The sequence below is a fragment of the Amblyomma mixtum genome, chromosome 1, assembly GCF_055824585.1.
Source record: "Amblyomma mixtum isolate Tamu chromosome 1, ASM5582458v1, whole genome shotgun sequence".
In the NCBI taxonomy this organism is placed as follows: Eukaryota; Metazoa; Arthropoda; class Arachnida; order Ixodida; family Ixodidae; genus Amblyomma; species Amblyomma mixtum.
Window position 1 is genome coordinate 84,366,293 of NC_143012.1, and position 18,696 is coordinate 84,384,988.

General features: G+C 50.0%; 1 long non-coding RNA gene across 1 annotated transcript; it reads right to left on the reverse strand.

Moving 5' to 3' along the window:
* Positions 1-5,700: 5,700 nt before the first annotated feature.
* Positions 5,701-7,254, reverse strand: LOC149367041 (uncharacterized). Its single transcript, XR_016284465.1, has 2 exons — positions 6,440-7,254; positions 5,701-5,844 (listed from the first exon to the last, which is right to left on the reverse strand). It is a non-coding gene; the product is annotated as an uncharacterized LOC149367041 (long non-coding RNA).
* Between the last annotated feature and the right edge of the window lie 11,442 nt (positions 7,255-18,696).

Consider the following 18,696-nt stretch of genomic DNA (forward strand, 5'->3'; position numbering starts at 1 on the left):
ATCATAGTTTCGTTTTCGTTTTTCTTAGCTTCGCGCCAGCCATCGACGACCTACTGCAGACAGCTAGCTAGCTAGCCCAATGAGCATAGCTGCGCGTCGTTTCGGACGCTGATTGGCGCCGTTTCCCTCGCTCTTAACAACACGTGATCGTTCCGTTGCGGTGAAGGCGCCAAAACTGCGCGTTCGTCTCATGACGTCCGCCATTTGCGCAGTTAAGCCTTCTCGCACGCGACGCGGCCGCTTGTGATGGGGCGACTCCGCTACTGCGTCGTACCGTGAAGAATGCCGCCGGGGCCGTTATCATTTTGGAGCTAATCTCCCGGCAGTATGCACGCAATAAACCAATGGTGGAAATTTGAAAAAATAGACACTCAGCGCTGTGCCCATCTAAAAAGCGGACTACCACGGCGAATTTTTTTCTGCTAAATTACCTCGATTAAAGCTGTTCTTGTCAATTTTCCCGAAGTCATTCAGTAATTCGAACTTCGGATTATTCATACATTTTTTTCCCGGTCCCTTGAAGCTCGATTTGACGAGCTTTTACATGTCGGAGGAGAGATTCATTCATTCTGCTTTGACAAATCTCTGAGTCCTAAGTTCTGAATGTTATTCTGCAGCAGACCAGTCTCAGTTATTTTCCTTTTGTTAGCAAAGCAAAAACTTAACTGGTTACATACCGTCTTCGTTACCAAGAGAAAACACTGCTGAACCTGACTTTAGATACTGTGCCCCTCCTTTCATTGAAAATTATTCATAGGGGCAGGTATCTCCACATCATTGTACAGGCACAAAACCATTAACTCCCTGAATTTGTCCTTTTTAACACCCCGTGTTCAGTGACAGTTGTAGACATTGCCAGTGAGCAAGAGCAGCGCATTGGGCATGTCGTCGTGAATATTCTGGCCAAACAGTACTGTCCTGTGGTCCCGATCTCCTTGATCGTCAAGGTGACGTCATGGGAGTATAGGAATCATGCACATTTAGCTCGATTTGCTCATCCCTAGACGGTGATTCTGGGAGCGGCGATTCGTTCCGTAGTATTTGGGAAGAGTGCTTCTGTGATGAAAGGTTTCCACCATGAAAGCTTCAAGAGCCTGTGGAGGACGAGTACGGAAAGGTGAGGCGTGGCATAGGCGCTCTGGGGCAGTCACGGAGTCCTCCCAATGGACAATGAAACCCCACTGGACGTCCACAGGACGTCCCGAGGACGTCCCCAGGACATCCAAGGTAGCTTCAGGGCCCATTGGGTTGGAGTCCAACGCGTACGCCCTCAGTGTAGCCATCTGTGCTCCTGCGTCACATTTATCAAGTTCCAATGGGAAGAGCGCGGGTGAGAAAGAATCTCGCAATATTTGCTCTATTGGTAAGCAGCTAGGCTATCAACCTCCCCCAAAAAACTCGCAAGAGAAAGTTACCAATAGGCTCAACCTGGTGTCAAGAATGTGGCACCAGAGAGGCGTGGCCCGATGGGCAAAATCGTCCACTCTCGCCACTGAACTGATTATGATTATGCTCAGTACGCAGGGATATGTTTTGCCCATCGGAACAGATCTAACGTGTGCGCTGACGACGTAGGCCGGGAGAGGAAGGCTATAATTGGCTTTCCGGCCTTCTGCCTGAGATCCGAGCGTCGTTATACTTATGGCTGAGCGGTCAATAACTCCGCATATCGTAACAACCGCGAAATGCGCCGGCCTGGGCAGGTGCAGTTCGACGATTTGTCGAGGAAATATGCCGAACAGTTCAGCGACTTCGGTCATGAAGCAGTCCCTAGCTGAAAGTGTAGTTTATTTCTCTTGCTCTCAATATGTTTCAAAGCCGTTCCATGAATGCCCGAGGACCAGTTTCTTTGAAATAACGTGATTTGATCAAACTATGCGTGTCCGCCAATCCTGCAAATATTTTTCAGTGGATTGGAAATTCGACTTCTCTAGGAAATACTAGGTATACGGGTGCGGGCTAGTTGGCTATCCATAGATATCCATACTCTACGACCAGTTTTACAGCAGGCGACAGCGCTGTCGGGTCATGACGTCACTCAGGCTGCCGTTGCTGTCGTCGCTGCCAGCAGCTGATAAATTCTAATCGCAATTTGCAGCTCAAATACGCGCGTAGAACCCTGCTTCTTTTCTATGTATGCATAAAAAAAGTTCCTGCTAGTAGCTGCAACGTAAAAAATCACGATTGGTTTAACATTGCCCGCCTGATTAGAAGGGCACAGCAAGGGTATATGTATGTATGGTCTCTCATATCACAAACTCGCACGCACTGCCCTGAGTTCAGGTCGACGTCCTAACCCGACCCCTCTACATTAGTGCTCTCGGCTTACAATCTGCCCGTCCACGGCCCGCCTGCTCGCCTTGCTCATTCACAAACCCTTTGAAGAAATCCGTGACAAGGCCCTCGCCTCCATTGGCACTCGTCTGCGGCAGAGGCATATCCGCCACATTGGAAACAACACCCAGGCCTCACAGGCCCTTGCCCTCACGAGCGCACTCTCCACTGACATCCGCACCCATGTCCACCTTGACCCTATCCCCCGCCACATGCACCACGAACTTCAAACGGCCGGAGGAGAGGCCCGCCTTCGACACCTTTGCAAGTGGTGTGGACAGGACACCACAGCCATCTGCGTGGGTATTGTCAACTATGTTCACCGACTCACAGGCCGCCTTCCGAGCTTACACAAGTTGTGTCTAGCAACACATTCCGCTTGGGTATGCGTGTTGTCGTATTCCTTTGTTTCCAAGAGCGCTACCCGCCGTGGTTGCGGCGCTCGCGATCACGGGGTCATTTGGGTTGCGGCTTGACAGTCAGCGGCGGACGAGCGGAGAATATACATTTCCCGTTTAAAATCCCGCACGGTAGCAGTGCAGCCCCCTCACAATCGGCGCCTCCGCACGTAAAGATGCTCCACCGCACTACAGATGCGGTGGCAAGATTTAAGGGTAACGGAGTGGGTTCCAAGAGAAGGCAAACGTAGCAGGGGACGGCAGAAAGTTAGGCGGGCGGATGAGATTAAGAAATATGCGGGGATACAGTGGCGGCAACTGACAAAGGACAGGGTTAATGGGAGAGACATGGGAGAGGCCTTTGCCCTGCAGTGGGTGTATTCAGGCTGATGATGATGATGACTACAGATGCGAACAGCGCGTGGTGAGTGAGCAGTTATCAGCGCTCCAGTAGAATGGGTTACGGAGCAGGAAGCGAAGGGAACGCGTCGGCACCGCAAAGGCGAAGCGCCTGGTGAAAAGAAGGCCAGAGGCGCGCCCGATCAGCATTCTAAACGGCGCTCAGCTATATGTTCGAAAAACGTGAAACCGAAACTATGCGGCTGGACCATTGTTTGGATACAGGATTCTCCGACCATCGTGGCGCTGGTCGTTGCGCGCGTCAGAGAAGCGTGGGCAACATTGTACTGCGCAACTGAGTCTCTAGGAGCCGTATATTTGGACGATCGCTTCCTGTGTAGTGGTCATACCCGAATGCACCAACGCGCGTCCACCTGCGTCCGATTTAACGAGCATCCGACATCAAAGACGACTTAAGTGGACGGTGGCCGGAACCGCGCCGTCAGTCAAAATTGTCCGGGTCATCAACGGAGGCGGTACTAACAAGACTTTGTTTACGTACAGTATTTTAGCAGGACAGTCGTATTGCTCCTGTAGGAAGTACACGAAGTACACCTTGGCAGCTTAGATGTGCTTGATGACATGATGCGAGTTCAGTTTAACGTGGGATTCGCTCCGTTCAGTGCTACCTTCATCATCTTCATCGCTGACGAAGAAGTCCACACCTCTATTGGAGCTGCGCGCTACACAGGGAAGCGGGCTCCGCTGTGAAGATTGGTTGGCGATTGCGACACATGCCACAAATATCTGCCGTAAAAGTTGCTCTGGACCAAATTTTACGTCAAATTTAGTCTGCTGTAGCCGATAGTCTGTTATAACTTGGTCCATTAAAACCGGAACACTTTGGATTTAAAAAGTGTGCGAACTAAACAAAATCAGCGATACCGTTCGTTATATCCGGATGTCGTTGTAACGAACGTCGACTGCATTTTTATACCGCCACATTTTCAGATTCATATTGTCACGTTGTAGTGACGGTAGTCCAGCGGTCAGGAAGACAGACAAAACTTGCAAACGAAGCTCTTTATTTGGGCTGACTAGCGCCCGCAAAAGAACTAAACAGCATGGCAGCGGCGTGAGCAACAAACGCGCCCGTGAGTCGTCGAACTACGAATGCCCGCCGCTCGCGGGATCGCTATATTTAAAGCCGGCAAAGAAACTTCGAGATAACAGGTCAAGATCATCAACAGTAAATTTAAAAAAAAACGTAGATGCATCTCTTATAGGCTGTGATCAATCGGGATTAGTCCGGTCGCTTCTCGCGTCACGAACAAAAATGAGGGCCCCTTTCCTGCGGCCTTGAGCGCGAACGAAAGGACACTGCAATGATACGTGGCAATATTGACATTTTTGTACATACCCGGTGGATCAGTGGTTATTTATGTATACTGTTATTTATGTTTTATTTATGTACTCTGCTGCTGACCCGAAAGACGTACGCAGATTCGATCCCGGCCGCGGCGGCAGAATTTCGGTGGAGGCGAAATTCTACAGGCCCGTGTACTGTGCGATGTCAGTGCACGTACCCAGGTGGTCGAAATCACCCGGAGTACTCCACTACGACGATTTTTTATTTACATCTTATTTCTGCAATTATTTTTGTGCGCTTTATTGCTGAAAAATAAATGGAGAACGATATAGATGTCGTACCATTCATTTCGATATCAGGGGAAAACAGGTCGTCGGCTGACACGGCGTGTTCAGGAAGGTCAAAGCACCTGCCCGGGCATTTCACTAGATGCGATTAGCGGCATTCATTACTCAGTTCAGGGAAGGGGCTCTGTTCCGCCCTCGGTCCCCTCCGACAAGGCGGCTGGTCGGCTGTCCTCTTCAAGCCAACAGAAGGGATGATCCCCTCGCTGGCTTCGTTGTGTCCCATGGTGGGATAAAGACATGAATGGGTGGCTCCCTTCCCCCCCGACGAGGTTGCTGGCCACCGCAACCGCAGGTGAATGGCACCGCCGTCGCCGCCGGCGCTAAGGCAACACAACGGTGGGGGCACGGCAGGACCACGGTACATCGACAACCACTACGAATAGAGGGTTTACAAAAGTAGGTCTGGCAACAGTGACAGGCACGCTGACCTCGCCTGACCCCGCGGTGGCGGCCATCTTTGGATCGCTTCGTCCGTCTGCTCCGTGTCCGTCCGTCAGTGCCCGCCGTTGTGTCCGTGCTTGTAACGTTGTCGCCAAGTGTACTGTGCGTGGAACGGATTTTCAATGTCAAGCGAAGTCCTTTCCTGGTCTAGGGACCTCTCTTTTGTCTCTGACGGTTTCTGCCAGCGATGGCTAGAGGCATATTTTGAGAGCCGAGGCGTGGTCCCAAGCAACCACCGATATCCTTCGGACGGCCGACAGAGGTCTGTTTCGGATGTTCTGTACGTCCGCTGAACATCCGCAAACAGCCGGTAGACGTCCGTCGGCCGTCCGAAAGGTGGCCAAAGGTATACGGTTCGCCGGCCGACGGACGTCCAGTTGAGTACGTCCATTGGCGGATCTTTCTCGAATATTCGCATATATAGTGCATGCGTGCTTTTTCACTCCGCGCGATGCAATAAAACAAAAAACAGTTTGATGCATAGCAGGCATATTTTATTGTGGTTGATGATACATCAGCAGAGCAATGGGTTATATTCGGAAAATTTCTTAAATGTGACTCTTCAAATGTGGTAAGCTTGGGACACACATCCGTAATCTTCCCACCCACAGTATTTCTGAAATAAAAAGAACGCGGCAAACATCAGTCATGTAAAACAAATGGCACAATGCAGCAGCCCAAGTAAAAACATTGGAACCAATTAATAGAAGTGTTTAATGCTGCAAGTATAACAGACAATGCACTTTAACAAACACCTCAATAAGTATAAGACAATAACAGCTCTCACTTTCCACACCATATTTGACAATGTATATGTTCTTTATTTATTCTCATGGGCCTTAGCGCACTAACCTGCGCAGCACTGTACGCGACTGTGCACAGAAAGCCGCAAAGCTTCCGTTGCGAACCACTGCGAACTACACGTGCTTGCTATGGTCTGCCTTTCGCGCGTTGTCACTCTTTATATAGGCACAGAGAACCTAGCGATGCCTTAAATATTAACAAGATGCGAAAATACTCCGTCCCGCAACTTTGAAGAGGAGTGGGAATTAGCCGCGCGAGTCGAGGGCTCCCGAAAGTGTGAGAACAGCACACACTTGTGGAAGCCATCTCCTCGCGCTTACTGCTCCCACTGTCCTGCGAACGAATATTATATGAGCATGCTGCATTGTCCTAGAAGCAAAGTTCCAAGAAGTGTACTGGATACATACCTTCGTAGGCAATCACATGTGCACTAAGCCTTCTTTAAACCAAGGTCGACGCAGTACGCGATTCCGGTGTTCCAGAAGAGCTTCAGGAGCTTCCCGTATCTTTCGAATTGCTTAAGTTACATACAACTTTCGTCCACAGACCGAACAAAGCCACACATTATAATAACAGAGCTATAACGCTCTGCGCGACAACACTACGCGACAAATCAACAACAGCGCTACGGAGCCGTACTGATGGATTGGATTGGACTGACCGCGAACTGACATCTATGATGATGGTGATAGCAGAATGCGCGGGAGTTTTGATACTTACGGGTGGTTTCAATGGCAAGTTTAGCTAGCAAAACGGTGGACATGTCGCACAACTCCACTAATTTGGAGGTTTTATAAATATAAAACTAGTTATTGAGTTCTTGCAAAATTCTGCAACACCTGCTTTTCCTCTTAGATAAATTTAGCTCGTTGGCGGCTCTTGCACTGCAGGTAGGAGTGGAATCGCATAAATTTACAAACATCTTCGCGTCAAACCCTCCAACTGATGCAAATAAAACAGTATACATACACGAAATACGCGAATTTTCTGTAAAATAAAAAACGTCCATACTCATGGCCTGGGAAAATACTCGGCCTTACATCCTTCGGACGTACACCTCGTCTCTCATGCGGATATACAAAAGTGGACACTGTCCGTACGTCCAGCGGATGTACGAATACGGATATCCGAAATCGGATTGTGTTCGTACGTCCGATGGACGTCCGATCTCGGCAAAGGACGTTCGGATCTAGCTCGTACGTCCGACGGATATCTGTGGTTGCTTGGGGTGTGATGCGTTATAGTGAAGTCTTTCCCCACATCTCTGCGTATTGCAATAATCCACTTCTTTCTCAAAGCCGGTTTGCTTGGGAAACCATGGAAGGAGACCTGCACAAATAATAAACAGGTTTTGTCAACAAGCACCACATTATAGCTGTGGATGCTATACTTTATAGCAATACTGGAAAATCTGATCACACGAACTCTTGCGCGAAGCAGGCATGGCGCGGTGATAGCTGATTTTTAAAATTCCTTATCATTTCAGCACAGTTCCCTTTTCCCGAGGCCGCCCATTCAGCTCTTGCATATTATGAGGTTAAAGCTTGAAATGTCTACTAAAAGAGGAAATAAACAAGAAATCGTCATCGTTACAAAACCAACTGACTTTTCGGGTGGCTGTCAACTAAGAAACCATCATGGGATTCGAGAAAACCCACTAGAGTGAAACGCAAGCTTCGTTATTTTGTGGATCGCGCTGGCAAGTATTCATAGGCACAGACTACAAACCTGAGCTGCGCGCTCTGGACGCGTACCGGACTTCGCACGCGTCATCAGGCGATAACATCTTTTGAAACGGGCTGGATGTGAGCATGACGCTACACGTGTGATGCCTCATCTTTTCCTGCTTTACAGGACGCCGCGGCTTTGGCAGGCGCTTTTGTAGCGTGAAACAGGCAGCTTGGGCGCCCTAGGCAACCATCTTGCCATCTGCACAATGCACGGCCATTTCACACAATGGTTTGAAAACTAGCTTCGGTAATTATGCCCTTGTAATAAGTCAAATAGAGAATGGCGAATGCAATCCACGTACAAAAGGCTCCAACGGATCTATTCGAGCTTTAGCGTTCGTTACACATGTATTGCTCCTTCTCCAGTGTCATTTTCCATCTCAGCACAAGCTTTCGTGAAGTTCACAAGGCTCCATTGCACGCAAAACAACCTCGCTGTTTCAGGTGATCGCGATCGCGTTCTATGAGCTATCTCCCAGTCAGAGGTACAGCCTCCCTGATTTTTAATAATATAGCGCGAGCGTCGACCAAACTGCTGGTCAGCGCCTTATAACGGCGATAAGCGTGCAACAAGGCGAGAGTTCGCGCACGCGCACGAAGGCAGAGCGTCGTCTGCTACGCTGTTCCGAGCACGAGGACACACGCCCTGCCACAATATCAGTTCGCTAAATCCCGCCAGGTCGTAGAGCGCATGCGCGTGATTAATATGTGATACCCTCTTTTCTTTTATTTTTTCTTATCGTAACTTTGCATCGCCAGGCTGGCCTCCCGTAGTAGGCAAAAATAAAAGAGGGAAAGAAATCATGTCTCATGCAGTCTCACATATTAATCATGCGCATGCGCTCTACGGCTTGGCGGGATCTAGCGAACTGATATTGTGGCAGGGCGTGTGCCCTCGTGCTCGGAACAGCGTAGCAGACGACACTCTGCCTTCGTGCGCGTGCGCGAACTCTCGCCTTGTTGCACGCTTATCGCCGTTATAAGGCGCTGACCAGCAGTTCGGTCGACGCTCGCGCTATATTATTAAAAATCAGGGAGGCTGTACATGCCGTAATGCCTGACATGCTGCAAGTGACACTTGTAAAGCCGATCAAGAATGCAAACGAACGGTCGTATACACACCTTGTTTCCGTGCGCGTCTACGACGCAGCGCTGGCTGCAGAAAGGCACGCAGCAACATGCTGGCATTCCGAATGGAGCTTGGTGCTAGCACCGACTGTTGTGATGCCAACAAATGACGCAATCACTTGCGGGAATTCCAATGAAGCTCGCTGTGCGTGCACGAGTTCCACGAGGGCTCACGTTGGCGCGTACTCTCCGGGTACAGTGAACTGTCCTCCGAGTACTCCGGGCGGCGCGGACGGACTGAACCAAACATGGCCGCCGTGCGCTGTTCATGTTTTTCTCACTAGATGGCGCTAACTTTTGTAAAGGGTCTATTGTACTCGTATAACTACCAACCTGTACAACGTAGAAATGTGTGAAATAAGACAGCCTCTAACGCGGTGAACGTACAAAGTAGGGGACTACTTGGCGCATCACAGACGAAAAAGCTTTCCAGTTCTACGTCGAAAATCACACCTCACCCTATGAGAGCCCGAAAACGGACGTTCGGGAAGATGTACAAAGGCTTTTTTTGGGTGGGGAAGGAGGGGAGACGACCTCCCCCCCTTAGGACTACCACTGCCTTGAGCGGCTCCTTGGGAATGACAAGCCTGTTTCATCCCCTGGACCTCCCCTCGTCTATTATGGGAGTAGTCGGGAGGGACATTCTACAGTGGTTTCCCGCGGCCGGACCCGCTCACAGCAAGAGGCGGCGGCGAAAGGTGGGTGGCAACGACCCCGAATTCCTGTAGCCCTGGAGTCACGGCAGCTCGCAGGCGCACGTGTAGCCGACCACGTGAGTTGGCAACTTTGCGGCGACCGCAAGGGCGAGGGGAAAGACAGAAGAGGGGGACATTGCGCTCCGCCTCGGGGCATGGGCATTGTGTGTCATCGGTGACCTTTGTTTTGGAACGTTTGAGGAACTCGGATGGGGGATGCAATAAACGAAGTAAAATCTTCCAGTCCCAGCTTCCATCCAACGTGACAGCAGGCACAGCCCAACCTGGCCCAACAGACCACCAAACCCTCTCACGAGCAAGGGTGGATGAGGGCGAAGGTAGAGTGCACTCTAGCGAAGGCATCACCGTGGTCGAGCGGCTCAACAGACCGTCGCCCCTCCGAGGCGAGCACGGCGGGTGGGAGTAAGTGTAATAGTAGTAGTAAGTGTTTATATTAAACATGGTAAATGGAAGGAAAAAAAGAGTGTTGCTAGCCCCGGCATCTCCCATCGCTGCTTGAAGCATCTGAGCTGGGGCAGCGGAAATGAAGGATAGCAAGCAGTGTGTAGAATAGTAGAAAGGACAGGGGAGAGGTACACTGGCAATAAATCTATTTACATATTAACATAATAACATATATGCAAGTCGCACGCACGTGAAGGTCTGGTAGGACACAGTGCAAACACACGCGCACGACACAAAGTACAAAACAGCTGGAGTGGGGGCGTCCAGCCGTTCATCGTCCAAGGTAGCACACGTGGGGCGTTAGGTCACTGCACGTAACTACCTGGCGGAGAACAGGCGGGACGTCAAGCCCGTAGCGAAGACTGCAGAAAAAGAGCATGCCTTGGAGGGAAAAAAACGCTGCACGTTCCGAGCAAGGAACTTCCGCCAAATGCCCGTATATATGTCTTCACTGTTTGCCGCGAAACTTCGCTAGAAACACTTCTTAGTGATGGACGCCGCTGCGGTGGCTCAGCGGTTATGGTGCTCGGCTGCTGACCCAAAAGACGCGGGTTCGATCCCGGCCGCGGCGGCTAGAATTTCTTTGGAGGAGAAATTCTAGAGGCCCGTGTACTGTGCGATGTCAGTGCACGTTAAAGAACCCCAGGTGGTCGAAATTTCCGGAGCCCTCCACTACGGCGTCTCTCATAGCCTTAGTCGCTTTGGGACGTTAAACCCCATAAAACCAAAACCAACCACTTCTTAGTGATGCGAGTTATTGCAGTTTTAATGCGCGATGTTACCTTACGTTAACTGCATTGGCTTTTTCAAGGTACGAATTGTGGAACACACCGCCAAAGCGTTTCCGTTCACGAAGGATAAAGAAGCCGTCAACATACGTCATTAATTTAATTAAAACGGTTTCGGAATGGAACAAGCTGCCTGAGGAAGTAGTGTCCATATTATCAAATGATTCATTTTCTTCCATGCTGTGACATTTTTTTGTGTATAATAATTCCGTGTTCTTTCTATCTCATTGTTATCTTTTTTTTTTTTTGTAACCACCTGCACGCGGTGGCATTTGTGTACTTTTTCTTCTACCCCCCCACTGTAATGCCAGCCAATGGCGCTGTGGGTATGATGATAAATAAATAAATTTGCTTAATCGAACTTTTCTGCGACGCACAGCTCTTCTTTAGATTGTCTCTACGTTTATATGACGTGTGCTAACCATGGTGCGGCAGCTATCGTCTGTAAACTTGGGCCCAGTTGGATCAAAATGACGAGCATTTCAGTGGTAGCCGAGAGACAATAAAGAAAAAAAAAACGGCCTCAGTTTTTATCATTTTCACTTGATTACGCTCTGATTAACTCTGTACATAACACTCTTGATAATGGAGTAAAACACAGGACAAGCGTTTACTCCTAAGCAGATATGTGTGGCTCCCCAGCCGGGGGGGGGGGGGGGGGGACTTCCGCATATTAAAAAAAGAAACAATTTTTTATTTATACTTTATACGTACAACAATTATATGCACAACAGTAATCCGGCTCGCTATACCCGGGTTCGAACCCGACCGCGGCGGCCGCGTTTCGATGGAGGCGAAACGCAAAAGGCGCCCGTGTGCTGTGCGATGGCAGTGCCCGTTAAAGATCCCCAGGTGGTCGAGTCAGCCTGCTGTGAATTTTCGACAAGCCTGTTGTGAAACCGTGTGCTGTCTTGCTGTTTGTCTTGGTGTTTGATGATCTGTTGCCTTCTCGGCAGGACAGGAGCTGCCGAGGATCTATACACCCTTACATCGCAGATATCCCTCCCTCAACAGCCCGGAAGTGACGTCAAAGTGAACCCGATTAAGCGACACATGCACCACGATACTCAGCAGCAGCTGTCGAGCATCGACTCTCTTTCAGCTTCAGAATGCGAAACGCAGAAGGCACCCGTGTACTGTGCGATGTCAGTGCACGTCAAACAACCTCAGGTGGTCGAGACTGATTCGGGGCCCTCCACTACGGCGCCTCTCTCTTTATTCCTTTCTTCACGACGCGGTTCAGGTGTCCATCGAAACTGAGGCAAATCCTGTGGTCTCCTTGAAATCAATTGTTATTATAAGTAATTATTAATATTAGTAAGGGATCGTTAAGCCTCTGCCGATAATAACAATAATAACACAAAGAAAGCGAAGATATCATGTGTTTCCGAAATCCTTTAAAAAAATCACTCATAGATGAGCCAGTATTTTTGCATGTCTCACTCTCAGGTGACTGTCAACCGGTGGAATATGTAAACTCGTAGAAATATCTGCATGTGGTCTTCGGCAGCTGCTTACGAAGCTTCGAAAAGTTTCATGGGTACTTTTTAAGTGAAATCTTTGGCGGCTTTGTCCGTGAAAAAAAATTATGCATGCGCTTGCATATATGGCAGCTTTGCGCCGTGTGACGTCACTGCTCCTCGCGCATGCGCAGTATGGCCTTTCGTCAGCTCCGCGAAATGGCTCGGCGACTCGCATAGTGTTGCTTTCGCAACAATAACTGGAATAACTGCGTCGTGCACAGCTAGATTGATTGACTGAACAACTTTTATTTCCATCATGAAATACGTTTATCCCTGCCCCCGGCACGCAGGCCTGGGAGACGGGGAGTTGCGCGTCCGCGGTTAGAGGCTGGCTGTCAAGGGCATAGCTAGAGCCTGTAGCCACGCGAAAACGGAAGTGAAGTTGAGAGGATCTCCACATCTTGGAACGATTTGCACTGAAATCTTGAAATCGCTACTAGTATGACGTGCAACACCGAAAAACCTCGACAGGCACATCGAACGAGTTCCTCTCACGGCCTTCCTCCTTTTCACTTATCTGTCCCTCTCCCTTGCCGGCTCTGGTTGTGCAAACCGGATAATCTCGTATAGGAACCCGATAAGCAATGCCGTCAAAGCCAAGAGAAAACTGTAGCAGTCAGGAAGGAAGAGCGTTGGAGAACGGAAGGACATACATGGCGTTCGACGCGCCGGATCCAGCCGAAGGCCTGTGACTTCACTCTGATTCTATTATTGAAATCAGCCAGGAAACGGTTTGTAGATTAGTTTTGGAGGGTTCGTGGTAGCGCGCCACATCTAGGAAGACCGAAAATCGTGTACTCAATTACCATCTTGCTCGTTGGCTTAATTTTATTTTCCCAGCGATAATCACAGTGAAAAGAAAGAAAAAGCTAGAGGAGGATCCCCCCCCCCCCCCAAAAAAAAAAGAAACACCGAAAAATGTCCCAGGTGTCGTACGACGTATAAACAAAAAATCTACTTTAGCAGTATATTTTACATTGGAGGCCTTCACGCTGTCCGCTCGGCGGAAGGGTATATACATATGTAGACTTGCAGTAAAGTATATCTCTCTTCCCATTACTCTTTATTAATCCCCCATGTGTCTGATAGGTCCCTGCTTTTCCATTCCTTATTAACAACCCAATTCCAAACAAACGTCCTCGAGCCTCGATCCCTTTCTAAATGAACAGCTCATTTATTCATTCATTTGATTTCGCCTTTTCATTCCGCTGCAGCGCGGGCTTCTGGTGGGTCTCGAGGACTGGTTTTTGAGGAGAGGAAATGGCTCAGTAACTGTCTCACATCTGGGTGGACACCTTAACCACGCCATAAGTGAAGGGAGGACGGTGGGAGTGAAGGAAGAAAGACTAACTGCGGTGTGGTCGCTTCGTTGTTGGGAGGGGGGGGGGGGGGGGATTATGAAAGAGAGAAAGAATTGCCTTCAAAACCCCTCAGGGCAGTGGTCCAAGAGCGTGCAAGAACTTCTCTTCGGCCGTCGTCTAAGCGGGTAGCCCTCTAAGCTACTCTTTTTGTTGGACATAAAAGTTTTCCTATCTTATCCTAACTTCTCGAAAGCCCCAGGAGCGGCTTTCAGGGCCTTGTGGGATCATTAAAACCGCCAAGAGGGTCACCGCGGAGCCACTGACACCCTTTTGGAGTTTTCTTGCGGTTATGCTTCGATCAATGATGTCGTCGCGGTGGCTCAGTGGTTATGGCGCTAGGCTGCTGACCAGAAAGACGCGGGTTCGATCCCGGCCGCGGAGGTCGCACCTCGATGGAGCCGAAATGCTATAGAGGCCCGTGTACTGTGCGATGTCAGTGCACGTTAAAGAACCGCAGTTGGTCGAAATTATCCGGAGCCCTTCACTACAGCGTCCCTTATAGCCTGTGTCTCTTCGGGACGTTAAATCCCCATAAACCAAACGAACCAATCCGAGACAAAACTTGCGCCTCCTTCCCTCCGCCGTCTGTGCATGCGTTGTAGAAATTGGCGAGGAATTCGATTTCTCGAAAGCAGCAAGCAAAACATTCACAGGAATTTTGTACTGCCGGATGTTCTGCCCAAGTTGTACTAAGGAAAGTTGTACTGCAAACAGGCAGCACGTCATATTGCCACGAATATGTTTATCGCTAATGAGTACCTCGATTACCAATTAAGAAACGTTTGTTTAACTGTTCTACTTCGGAGTAAACGTTATGCGCTCTTAGCAGCGTTCTGTTATCTTCCTTTCCCTTCTGTTCTGTGCAGAAGAGGAGAACAACACTTTATTCAAGGCCAGCACTAATTAAGGCCCACTGAAAAAGAGCGGTTGCACCGCTTAAGCCCGCTGATCATCTGTCGAGCGCGAGTGAAGCCAAGCACTCCAGGAAAGAGAAATAGGCAGACAGACTCAGCGGCTGATCCTACATATCGCATATGGCTCTGCTTGTTATTTCTTTATCGCGAAACTTATCAAAGGAAGCGAACAATAGCAAACGAAGGCTCAAAGAGCGGTGATGTCGAGTGTTAAATTAGAAAGGCAACAAAGTCGGCGTTCCCGCCGAGCAAAATATCAAAAACGAAAGAGCGAAATCATAAGTGAAACGAGTGAAATACGATTGTCAGTTTGGAAGCTTCACATTGTATTTTCTGACTGGAGAGAAATAGTGAAAAAGGTATAATACATTAGATCACCAAGTGTATGATTTTCGGTTCAATCAGTTGGGATTCTCGATTGGTGCACGGCTAAATTTCGTGCAGACAGGTTGGGAAGACACCGTACTGATTTCGATTGGAGATGTTATGTACGCTTTCGACCCGGTAAACGCCTTCACGACACATATTTCGACACCTGCCCTGTACGTACAACACCCGCACGGATTGAGACTGCTGGAGACAGTAATTGCTAATGGTGAATTCCAATGGCAGATCGGGATCAAGTTTTTCTGCTCTGTTTGGATCAGTCGTATTCCAATGGTAAAATGGGAGCGCGAGTTGTATGTTCCAATGGCAGATCGGGATCAGGCGTAAATCCCGGATCGCTCCGTGGAGCAGCGATTCTTGATCTGCCGAAATCGGCGGATTTGACCGGAACCTCGCGTGACGTTTTCTTTTCCGCCGCGTCTGCTTCCGGTCGCGACCGGCAGCAGCCGCTTCGTTCCTGTCGTCGCTACGTGGTGAGCCGGGCGAGCCGGGACAGACGGGCACTTTCCAGTCAACAGTGGACGGCAATGATCTTGCTTCGAGCCGTGCGGCACTAATTTTGCTTCATGGAAGTGACAGTTCCGACTCGGGCACTGAAAGCTCAGAGTCCAGCAGTGAAGATTCGTCTGAAACGGACAGCGAGTGTGAAACTGCCGGCCTGTATATGCCTGCCGCCGGCGTCAGAAAAATGCGCTAATATTCTTTGTTCGCGTTCATAACAAGCCCTGGAGTAGAGGAATGTAACAAATGAATCATTTTTGAGGATCGTTGGCCAATACCGAGTTGCTGGTAGAAGTGATAACTGCGATACAAGCAAATTTCTTCCTGATGCCCAGTGCGGCTGGCCTGCTGTCTGCTAGCTCCGCTGTTGGAGGCGTCGCAGAAATCGATCATGTCTTTATTTTATTATGAGACGAGGAGCACAGTAAAACGGTGACGCGAGTAGCACCTTTACTACAGCGCTGGCCAATTCCGAAGCGCCCTCAGCTGCGGCATCGATGAAAAACAGTTAGGCTTAGCGACGACTACGGCAGCCAGGGAGAAACGTTGGCCGGGGGGCAGCGCAGTTAGTCGCTCGGCGTGTCCGCGGGCGGCGTCGTTGCCGAAAGCTCGACTGTCTCGCTGATTGGTTCAGCGGCTTGCGTCTCGCAGTCACAAGGCTGGAAAATCGAGCAGCGAGCAAATTGCCTGCGCGTCGTCCGCCACTTCTTTCGTGAACGGTAGGGACAGGCTCACCGGCTCTCCGAAGACCGCGGCCGCATACTCGCGTGTTCACGGAGAGTGGACCATCCTGTACATACGCTTTGGTTTTGGTTTTACATTACGGCCTTCGTACTACCTCCTTTTTGTTTCGCCGAGACGGCGTCTGTCAACGCGGAGATCGCGCCTCGCGCAACTCCTGTCGCACTCGAACACGGAGCTAGCAGGGCGTCCGCTCCGGCGGCGCGCCTAGTTTCCGCGGTCGCCGCTGCGGCGCTGGCGTCGCGCTCCCGAGGGATCACTGGCATTCCAATCGCAAACTGGGAGGTGGCAAATCTACGCGCTCCGACGCGCTCCGTACGCGATCCGACGGAGCGGTCTCGATCTGCCATTGGAATTCAGCATAAGACTAACGATGAACCGAAATCGACAGATGCGTTTTATGTGGAACGGAACCTAAAGGAGGCAGACGACACATGTGTGACGTGTTCTACACTAATCTCGCGCGCATGCCACGTCGTCTGCTACGTTAGGTACGTGTAGCTCGAGCTCTACACGGGATGCTACGTGATAAGTCAGCCACAGACGGCGGGTATTCCTGCATAATGAAAAGTAAAAACACGGTTCAACGGCTACGACAAGAGCGCGAGCCGACAGTGTCCACAGACTTGCGTCCTGCGCGGCCGTCTCGCGAGCTTTTCAGAACAGTTTAGAGAGAGTTCGGCCCACGGGTGAGGTGTCACCGATGAGCTAGACAGTTACTGCGTCTTTCCATCCCCCAAGAACAATTTTCGGCGGTGCTCAGCTGTTAAAATTGTGTATTAGGAGCACAAACGCCGCCGCTTTACGGTTATAACTGTCACACACGGTAAACTACATTGTTCTCAACGACACAATGGGGTCTTCTCTGTATATAAACCTTTCGAGTGGGGCTGAGAGCCAGACGCTTAGCTATAGCTCTAAGCGTTCTTCTTTCTCACGCCCCCACCCCCTCCCGGGTTTTGAGGAGATATGAGCTACACTCGTAGCTCTCCCGTATCCACCCATGCAGCTCCTACTATCGCTTCGTTAAACAGCTAGCTGATACACAAAATTTCGGTCGCGTCTTCGGACCCACAGTTCAAGTAACTGCAGATTTCTGCCAAAGAGCGAAAACAAATTGGGCTGAGGTTTCTTGCATGCCATTGCGGACAGCGTTGAGGCACTACTGCTGTGTGAAGTCCCAGGCTCGAGGATGTCAGAATTCAGAAAACAAGGCTTGCGATTTTGACACTGGACTCATGTATGTTTCAGTAGGGAGCGGGGGCATGGACTATGGACATCGGAAGTCTCGGCGATGGGCGCGGAACGGAAGTGAAAAGAACTGACCGCCCCACCCCAACCTGTTTGGCCGCGGCCATTCATTCACTTTCTGCACTGTGAAGAAATTCGCTCAGACTGGTCTGTGTGACACGTTGACAAGCCGGCGCCGGTCACTGACGTCCCGAAATTTGGTTTCGCTGCACCGCTCGCACCAAGATGAACATGAATCAAAGTGGTATAGTGCATGCGATGAGGCAAAGCACTGAACAATCCCACCGGATCCTCGGACTGATCGGCACGGAACGCGCTCAAATGCTTACGCTACGCCCATCGCGAACATAAAACCCCACTGCACAGAACTGACTGACAGCAGCAGACTCGTTTATTGACTTACGCTGACGGAAGACGGCGAGAATAAATATTTGGTTTGCCACGTTCACTAGGTGAAGGCGTCTGACATTTGTACCACTTTCCCGATGCATTTCGCACCTTAAAAAGAAGCAAGCACGGCCTATCAACGAAGGCAATATTCGGCGAGGGAGTCCCCGAAATGAGCTATTTCGAGCCGTTAGATTTGGCTCCTCACCAGCCACGCCTGTGAGGCAGCATTTCATCCAAGTGGCGTGATGCATTCATTGAGACGCGCTCTTGCTATTTCATCCCTAGAGCACTCAGTGGTATCCCCACTATTCTTCGATGTTAGCTCGTTCAGGGAAAAAAGTTAACTCCGAGAGAGAAAACGCTCCGCGAACGCGGCAAGAATGCCGGCGTCCGAAAAAGAACGGCGGGCAGTGTTCGGCGAGTACGCGATTTGACACTTCCTTGCTGTGCCCTAACAACGACGAGTGATCGGAGGATGTGAAAGGAGATACGGAGAAGAAAATCCAAGCAAAAAAATGCAGATCGAACATGAAACGCTGTGCAGAGGATAGGCTAAGAAACAAGGCCTAGGCCGCGTCCATACCTTACGGTGCATGTAAAGCGCAAAAAAAATTAACAAGGAAAACAAAAGCATTCTTCCTCGTCCACAACACGGTCACTAGTAGGAGTAAGACAACACGTGTCAAGCCCTCAGAAATCCAGCACTTCACGCCATCAGCCCAAACCGAAGCGTACACGCAGGCCGGGTCGATGATGTCACCGCATAACGTCACAAGTGGGAACACTGGAC